The sequence below is a fragment of the Castor canadensis genome, chromosome 18 (genome assembly GCF_047511655.1).
Source record: "Castor canadensis chromosome 18, mCasCan1.hap1v2, whole genome shotgun sequence".
Lineage (NCBI taxonomy): Eukaryota > Metazoa > Chordata > Mammalia > Rodentia > Castoridae > Castor > Castor canadensis.
In genome coordinates this window covers 42,320,357-42,329,322 of record NC_133403.1, presented here as the reverse complement: position 1 = coordinate 42,329,322, position 8,966 = coordinate 42,320,357, and the positions used below count along the sequence as shown (strand labels likewise).

Genomic DNA, 8,966 nt, shown 5'->3' with positions numbered 1-8,966 from the left:
AGTAAGTTGTCATAAAAAGATGGAGCTTATAAATGCTTTTGTAAGTGATTGAGTAAAATCCAGTTACATTAAAGGTTTTGTAAGGTCAAAATTTAATGTACTGATGTTAAACTAAAACTTAATTCTCTAAGCTGATGAAAACAAGACTATCTTTAAAATATTATATTGTCCTTGATAACATTTACCAAAAAAAACTGTCGTAAAAATGGTTTTTGTTATGTCAAGATAACTATCAGGAATTTTTGGTGCTATGGGTTAACCCACAAATTTGCCAAGACAACAAGAGAACGAGAGTTTATTAAAACACAGAGAGGCAAGAGGCAGCTGAGCACAGGGAGTGCTGCTGCGCTGGTGTGAGGGTTGAGACAGATTCACTTATGTAAAGCAAAGTTAAAAAAAAAAACAAAACTAAAGTGCACCTCCAGATAGGATAAAGGAAAAAAAATTCAAAAAGAGTGCCACACCAGAGGTCAAGACCTCCAGTTTGAGGGGGAAGGGTGGGGGAGGAGGGCAGGGTGGACAAATGACACAAACAATGTATGCACATGTGAATAAATAAACTAAAAAATAATTTAAATTAATAAATAAATAAAAAGACCTCCAATTTTCATTGGACTCAACAGAGTGGAGGTGTTGGTCCTATTCCTTCCATGTGGCAGGCGGAGGGAATTTTTGGCCTTCGATGGCCAGATCGGGCCTGTTATTTTAGGAGGACTCCATTAACCACAGGTTGGTGGGATCCTGCTGGATGTCATGAGGCATTTGTTAACGTCAACAGTCTGGGATGTGATCCCTTATCAACATCTGAGCCATGATTCTGGGCCATTCCTAACTCCACACTTAGTCCCCATAAGTATTTACCTGTGTTCTCTGGTGATTTTTGTCAGGGTTTTGACTACTGAGGAAACTGAGTCATAACTAACTAAAACTTCATTTAAGAGTTGGTTTATGTGAGATTTTCTAGATGACCTCATGGCTAAACTACTGTTGTCTTGGGTGATTCTAATGCAGTTGGTATCCTATATAGTCTGTGACTGGGCTTTTTGGGGTCACTGACACTGATCCCCCCTAAACTGATGAGAAAAATCTAAGGTTTTACTTCAAGAGGAACAATTAAACTAATATGTATATTAGAGCTGTGATTCTGTTTCTGGCTCCGTATATGAAATATATTTACGTTTTTCAAGTATATCAAGCCTTCTAAAATACAAAATTTAAATGAACACAGTAACAAAAAGTTAGTGGTACTGATATACTGTTCTGTTAGCTGCTAAACTGTCCATCAAAATTTTAACCATGGCTCTTTTAAGTTTTTGTCATTACAGTTCTAAAACTTCTGGGGCATTTATAATCAAGTCCATAAAAAATGATGCCAGTAAGTGCTTATGTGTCAACCAGGTTAGCCTTTTAGACGTCAGCTTTTGTTAAATTTTGTTTTGTATTGTTCTTGTCTAGAAGCCCGCTGCCTAAGGGCCACTCCTTCTAAGCCTCTTTGTTGCTTAAATTTGGCCAACAGTGTCATTTTGGCACTGACTCCCACCTGATCTGCTTGTTACTTCCTCCCCACCCCCACGTGGGACCAAAACCAAACAAACAAAAACGCAGGAAAGAACAAATCCTCACAATGCAGAAAAGTAGTGACCGAACAAGAAAGATCTTCAGTCTGTGACCACACCACCCTGAACGCGCCCGATCTCGGCTGGTCTCAGAAGCTAAGCAGGGTCTGGCCTGGTCAGTACTTGCGTGGGAGGCAGGTGAGAGGAGACTGCTCAGAGACAGTTTGGAGACAAGGGGGGAATGCCGTGAAAGTTCCAATGCAGTCACTGGTGCCAGACCTCTCAACAATAACCAAGGTCAAGAGGATTGGGGAAGTGGCTCTTATACACGTGTGGCTATCTGGCATCAAAGCCCTTCCAGACACAAACTCATATTTTTAGCCAGGGCCTTCTGCTTAGAGACAGCGTGACTATTTTTACTGGCTCTAGACATGTCCTTGGATACTTCAAGTGGTAGTTTTAACTTTTTTAAGCAACGACTTTTCTCGGACATATATACTGCTAGTATATGGTTGCCGTGGTGATTCTACTCAGTCAGAAAACAAAAAGATACTGTCTGGGTAAAAGAATGAGATGTGCGACCATGCAAACCCCATTGGAGGCCCTTTTGTTGTTGTCATGCCTGTCCTCGCTACATTAAAGCAGCGGAAATTGCTCCCTGGATCCACCACAGTCCAGTGATGCCAGCCTCTCCTGAGTGGGAGAGCGTCCCTGACCCAGCCTCACCGTGCAAGATCGCCCTGCAGAACGCCTGTGCCCTTCCCCACAGGACCCTGCTCCCCTGGGGACAGTAGGGGACCGCGACCAGCAGGACGGCAGCCCTGCTCTAGTCACTCTGAAAGCTGACCAGTCCATGCACGGAGGAGGCTCGAATGTGGGACACACCCTGCTGTCCTCCGCACACTTGGACTCCTACCTTTAGGGGTGGCCCTTGCAAGGTTCCCCCATGCACCGGGTGTCGGAAGACAGCCGTGCTGGGACCTCCGCACAGCCATGCTTTGTATGGGGCGCCCACCAGCAGGTCGGGTGTCACATCGGCCCCTGTTCTCCCCAGGTTGGCGAGGTTGCTGGTAAGTCCCAGAGTAAAAGCAAACGATGCAGGCTACTCTTGTCATGCAGAGCGGGTGATGGGTCTTCTCTTGGAAGCGTGTTTGATGTCACCGTCCTGGTCCCCCTGGTACGGAGGTCCACCAGACCCTGGTAGAGGCCACTCTAGAGAGAAAATAGCCGCCCATGTGACGATGCTGTGAAAATACAAACCCCCGAATCAAGAAGATGCTCTTTGACCCCTGGGGATTCTGAGCATCAGAGGAGCTGGGAGGAGGCCAGAAAAGCAGCAGACAGCCTGTGTTCTGATAAAGCAGGGGAGGGGCAGGCACTGCAGAGAGATGAGACTTAAAGACCGAAAATGGGAAGAAGGTCACACACACAGCACTGGGGTGAAGGAGCCACAGAGTCCCATGCAGCCATACATGGGTTGACCTTGCCTTTTGCCTCTGTAACCTGCTTGCAAGGGCACGGAAGGTGAGGCCCTTTGTTCTCCGGGCTCAGCCTTTGGACACGAGTCGGCTGATTCGCTGCAGGCACAATAATAAACTTTTCCTGCACAGCCTGTGTCCCGTGTCTGTTCCAGATTCCTGTCACACGTGGAGTGGCTCAAGTGGGTGGGCGCCTGCCCAGCAGTTGTGAGGGCCTGTGTTTAAACCCCGATGCTGCTAAGAACCTTTTGGGAGCTTGGGGTTGTGGCTCAAGCAGTAGGACACCTACCTCACAAATGCCTCTGAGGTCCTGAGTTCAAACCCCAGCACTACAAAAAAAGAAATCTTTTTGGCCTGGAGAGGTGGTGCTCATCTGTAATCCTGGCTCTTGGAAATTGAGTGAGTAAGGAGGATCAGGAGTTCCAGGCCAGCCTGGGGTACATAGCGATACCTTTCTCAACCCTCCCTTTGTGCATGCGTGCGTGTGTGTGTGTGTGTGTGTGTGTGTGTGTAACTGAAGTTTTGAACTCGGGACTTCACACTTACAAAGCAATTGCTACTGCTTGAGCTACGTTTCTAGGCCACTTTGCTCTGCAGAGCCCAGCCTAGGTGTATTCATGTAGCGTTGCATAGGTATTTTGTTCTTCCTTCAGGGCTGAGTGATATTCCACCATCTTGCTGTGCCACATTTATCTGTGCACTGATGGACAAATTACTCCACCCTTTGGCTTTTGTGAGCATGCTACTGTCCAGTCATTTTTAACTGGGTTACTTGTCTTCTTATTGAGGTGTAAGAGGCACTGGTGGCTCATGCTTATAGTCCTAGTTACTTGGGAGGCTGAAATCAGAGGCTCATGGTTCGAGGCCAGCCCCAGCAAATAGTTCTTGAGACCCTATCTCGAAAATACCCAACACAAAACAGGCTGGTGGAGTGGCTCAAGTGGCAGAGGTCCTGCCTAGTAAACATGAGGCCCTGAGGGTGGGTGGCGTGGCTCAGTGGTGGAGCCTTGCCTAGCATGTACAGGCCCTAAAGAAGAAAAAAGAAAAAAGTCTGTGAGGATTGCCCTGGAATGTGGCCTCTGCTGGGTCACCTCACCCCACATCCTCTTGGTCCCCATGCCCCCTTCCTCCTCCCGGCAGCCCTCTGGTTGACCCTGTGCTGTCCTTCCTGCCTCCCACCCTCCCTGCTGCTCCCTCTGCCTTGTTCTCGGCCCTCAGCATTCATCCTCCCCAGGGAGGCTGGCCGGTCTGCTGTCCACCCTGGACAGCAAGGCCAATGCAGGAGGCCCTCTGTCTTCTCATCACTTGTGTCCCCAACACGGACTGCAAGTGATAAGAAAGTGGGAGGGAATGTGTGAGAGAGGGCTGGAAGAACTTTTAAAGAAAAACAGCCATCCCAGAAACCACACAGAGAGGGAACACGTCTGACCTCGTGGACGCTTTCCATTGATTGGAAAGTGCGATCAATGAGGCTGAAAGACGGACGGACAGAGGGACCAGGACAAATACTGCAGAGTGAGTTAAACAGCGTCGTCCTTCTAGGGCAGCTGTCGCAGTCCGGCGGGAAGATGGCCGGCACAGCCACGAAGAGGCAAACCGCACGTGTCAACGGCCACTGGGCATGAAATCCCGGGGACCAGAGGAACCGCCTTCGCTGCCAGGTTCTTGCTTTTTAATCGCTTTAAAAACACGGATTGTGGGAGGACGATGAGGAGGAGGATGGGCTGGAAGTGCACAGAGCTATCACAATGAAACCCCTCACCGGTACGATGAATATGCACCAATAAAAATGACAGCCACCACTTTGGGAAGTCACTAAACAGCAATATTTTGTCACCCTCCCACTTGCTCGGGGTGGGGCGTGATAAGGTTGCCTGTGTTACTTTCCGGGATTTAGCGGCCACTACTGTCAAATCCACCGGTGTCGGGCAGGTGCGCGTGTCTCATAGGAAGCCTCGGGACCTGCCAGCTCCACTCTCTGAACACGTGTCCCATGGAGCCTTGAACACTAATGCACATCAGGCCTACGGCAGCTCACCCGCCTTTCCCCAGCTTTATTTATTTATTTCTTTCTTGCGGCTCTGGGGTTTGAACTCAGGGCCTTCACCTTGAGCCACTCCACCAGCCCTTTTTTTGTGATGGGTTTTCTTTTTTTTTTCGCTGGCCTCGAACTGTGATCCTCCTGATCTCTGCCTCCTGAGTAACCAGGATTACAGGTGCGAGCCACCAGTGCTGACTCTCTCGGCCATCTTGCAAAGAAACTCTCTTTTGCAAAAACTTTGAGCAGGGACAAGGGGCCTTGTTTGGTAACAAATCGGAAAAGACGGCCACAGGAAATGAAAGATAAATTAACAGTGCTATCACAGGTTCTACTCCACACTCAGAAAAAAGACAAGGCAGTGACAGCCGTTGCTGGTGGGCAGCTGCGGACAAGAGCTCCTCCCATGCACGCCAGGGCGGTTCGGGCACGGTGCACCTGCGGGTTTGCCGGCAGCCCTGCTCCCCTGCGCCCCCTGGAGGAAGCCCTCGGGATCGAGGTCGGTGTCCTTCAGCCTGCCGCGGAGTGTGCGCCGCGCGGTCGCCAGGGGGCGCAGCGAGAGGCTGGCGGCCCCGCGCCTGTCCCGCTCCGGGCCTCGCAGTGTCCCCCGTGCACCGCTCCACGCGGGGCTCTGCAGCCTCGGGGCCTGGGCCCCGTCGTGTCCTCCGTCCCTGTGCCGTTTCTGCAGGCAGCCCCCCCGTTCCAAGCAGCTCCCACAGTTCCCATCTGATGGGGGGCCCAGGGTATACTGGACGCTCTTCTAGGGCATACAGTAGGAGCTCAATGCTTGCACATTGCCCGGCGGGGACGTGACGGCTCTTCTGGCTGGAAATAACGAGGCACAGCGTTTGTAACCTCCAGTCCAGTCCCCACGCGTGACCACAGCATCTGGGTCTCATCTTCAATTTGACTTGGTGGGAAAAAAGAAGAAAATACAAGTGGAGATGCCGGGGATTGAACCCGGGGCCTCATACATGCAAAGCATGCGCTCTACCACTGAGCTACATCCCCTGGCCGTGCACGGCGCTCTCGGAAGCCGAGGATGACAAGTGGCCGCTGCGTCCCGCGGGTCCCCAGCCCCGGCGTCCAGCGCTGCGCGTCCCTGGAGAACCGGGAGCGGGCGTGGGGCGGAAATGGGAGGAAAGTCGGCGACAGGGACCGCGGGAGGAGCGCGGCGTCCCCGAAATCCTGGAGAGCCCGAGGGGATTCGGGCGACAAGAGGGAGGCGACAGGGACCGCGGGAGGACGGAGCGCAGCGCCCCCTGCCGGACGCGCGGAGGCAGCGGGAGCCGCAGCCGCGCGTCCACAGCGGCGCCTGGAGAAGTCAGAGCGCGCCCGTCCTCGTTAGTATAGTGGTGAGTATCCCCGCCTGTCACGCGGGAGACCGGGGTTCGATTCCCCGACGGGGAGGCAGCGGTTTTTTTTTTTCTGTTGGTTTTTTTTTTTTGTGAGATGCACACAGGTTCTGAGCATCGTGTCCCCATGGCAGGTGGCACTGAGTCTCCCTGTCCTCTGTCTTCTTGGGCTGTGAAGTTTATTTTCCCCCTTCTTTCTTTCCCCCCTTATTAGATTTTTATCAAAATGACGCACTTTAAGGAAAAATACTTATTTTTTAAAAAAAATACCAACAGGATTTAAATGAGCAAAGACTTTTCCATCTCTCTTCTTTATTCTCTCCTGACACTATGCAAACGTCTGGTCAAGAATTTGGGTCCAACAATTGAGGTCAAGGCACTTCTTTTTTCTTATATTAAAGATATCCCTGAGCATCGTGACTCACTGCTGTAATCCCAGCTGCTCAGGAGGCAGAGATCGGGGGATCGTGTTTGAAGCCAGCCGGGGCAAATAGTCCAGGAGACCCTGTCTCAAAAAACCCAACACATTAAGAAAAACAAAACAGGACTGGTGCAGTGGCCCAGGTGAAGGCCCTGAGGCTGACGGAATGTCCTTGTCACAGAGACAACAGGCGCAAGTCCCTGAGAGGCCCCAGCACACCAGCAGGTGACAACCGGCGGTGACACTTCTGCACAGGAAGCCATTTGCTGATGCAACCCAGGGGACAGCTGGCGAGGCCAGGCCACAGCGACACGGGACAGAGGCGGCAGGGAGAAACCTCAGGCAGCAGGCGGGAGGCCCGCGAGGGAGGCTGATCAGGCCGGTGGGTGCACCATGTCTGCTGGCCAGGGACCTCCGTGGACAGCCACCCGGGGACAGAGGCTGGCCAGGGTCTGCCCTGCAGCTTCCAGAAGGAGCCAGCCTGCCTCGATGGAGCCTGTGACCCCCGGAGCCGGACGGGACTCAGTGCCACCGACACTGTGCGACTCTGTGCACAACAGAGTCCTTGTCACCTGACGGGACAGGAGAGGAGAAAAGCTGGGCGAAGTTTCATCCATGACCTGTGTACTCACAGATCCTGCTTGGCCTTGAACTTACGGCCGTGTGTTGCAGTGGGGTCTTCTGGGGCCACACGCCAGCCCTTGTTGACTTACTCACCAGACAGGGTGGCTTCTCGGTGCAGCCCAGGCTGGCCTTGAATTCACCATCCTCCCGCCTGAGCCTTCCAAGTGTTGGTTCGATATCTAGATACAATTTTTGTGGCACTGGGATTTGAACTCAGGGCCTTCACCTTGAGCCACTCCACCAGCCCAGTTTCTATGAAGGGTTTTTCAGGATAGGGTCTCTTGATCTATTTGCCCGGGCTGGGGACACTTAGGGAGCCGGTCGGCTCCAGAAAGTGTGGAAATTGGCTGACTGTGCTTCCCCGTGGTGGTCCAGGGGACATCAACCAAGGTGACAGGTCAGGAGAGCACCTTCCACCACCACTCAGGTGCCACGCAGCCAAGCCACCATGGAGGCTCCCGTTCTCCTGAGCCCCCCATCTCAGTCCCCTTCCCAGCTCCTCCCCTGCCCACCACAGCTGTCCCCAGACCACAGCCCCACTCCAGCCACCCCAGGCCACTCAGCACGGGAGGCCAGGTGAGGCATAAATCGCTCCCTGGCATCTTTCTGGCACTGAGAGGTCCGATCCCGGCCCCAGGCCTCCACGATCTGCCTCCATCGTCCTCTGGGACTTCGCCCCTCCACTCTCTCTGCTCCACCATCTTCCACCACGACTACCTGTTCCTGCAGCCTCAGGGCCTTTGCACTAGCCGTTCCGGCCCCCAGCTCCTTCCCCACGGCCTCCCATGGCTGGCGCCTGTCTGCAGGTCTTCTCAGCTCTCCCCTCCTTTACTGCTCCCCACTCCAGGTAGTGCAACCCATCACTGTAGCATGCACTGTTACCCCCCAATTATCTTAATGTGTTTGTGGTTGGACCCTACATACCATCACTAGGTGCTCAGCAAACCTGCCTAGAGGTATGGAGGCCGCCTCCAGGGAGGCCGGATCTGAGTCAGGCGCTGCGGGGGTGCTCAAGGCTCAGGGCTGCGTGACCCAGAAACTGGGGTCACCTTTGCCCAGTGACAGAGTGCCGCTCAACTCTGAGCCCGGAAATCCTTCCTTCCTTTGAGCGATCGCACATTCATTCAACAAGTATCTGCCACGCAGCTGCTTGTGTGTGTGGTGGGGGGAGCACGGTTCTAGGCGCAGGCGGCTCCCCTGCCTCTGCTGGGTGTGTCCTTCTAGCTGGGGACGCAGATAGTGGACAAGGACAAGGTGAGCAAGCTCACAGGGACGGGCTCTGGCGGCCTGTGCCTTTGAAGGACCAGAAGAGGCCCCCAGCGCGCGTCCCCGCGTACGTGGGCGTGCGTGCGCGTCCCCGCCCGGCGCTGCCGCAAGACAGGAGCGCAGATGCCGAAGCCGGACTCATTAGCCGCCGAAATAGCTCAGTTGGGAGAGCGTTAGACTGAAGATCTAAAGGTCCCTGGTTCGATCCCGGGTTTCGGCAGTTTCCTT

At 53.2% G+C, this 8,966-nt stretch overlaps 3 non-coding genes across 3 annotated transcripts; 2 read left to right on the top strand and 1 right to left on the bottom strand.

Annotated features, from left to right (window-relative positions):
• Positions 1 to 6,011: 6,011 nt before the first annotated feature.
• On the bottom strand, positions 6,012 to 6,083 carry Trnaa-ugc (transfer RNA alanine (anticodon UGC)). Its single transcript has one exon. It is a non-coding gene; the product is annotated as a tRNA-Ala (tRNA).
• A 327-nt stretch (positions 6,084 to 6,410) lies between these two features.
• Trnad-guc (transfer RNA aspartic acid (anticodon GUC)) lies at positions 6,411 to 6,482 on the top strand. Its single transcript has one exon. It is a non-coding gene; the product is annotated as a tRNA-Asp (tRNA).
• Positions 6,483 to 8,885: 2,403 nt separating this feature from the next.
• Positions 8,886 to 8,958, top strand: Trnaf-gaa (transfer RNA phenylalanine (anticodon GAA)). Its single transcript has one exon. It is a non-coding gene; the product is annotated as a tRNA-Phe (tRNA).
• Positions 8,959 to 8,966: the final 8 nt, after the last annotated feature.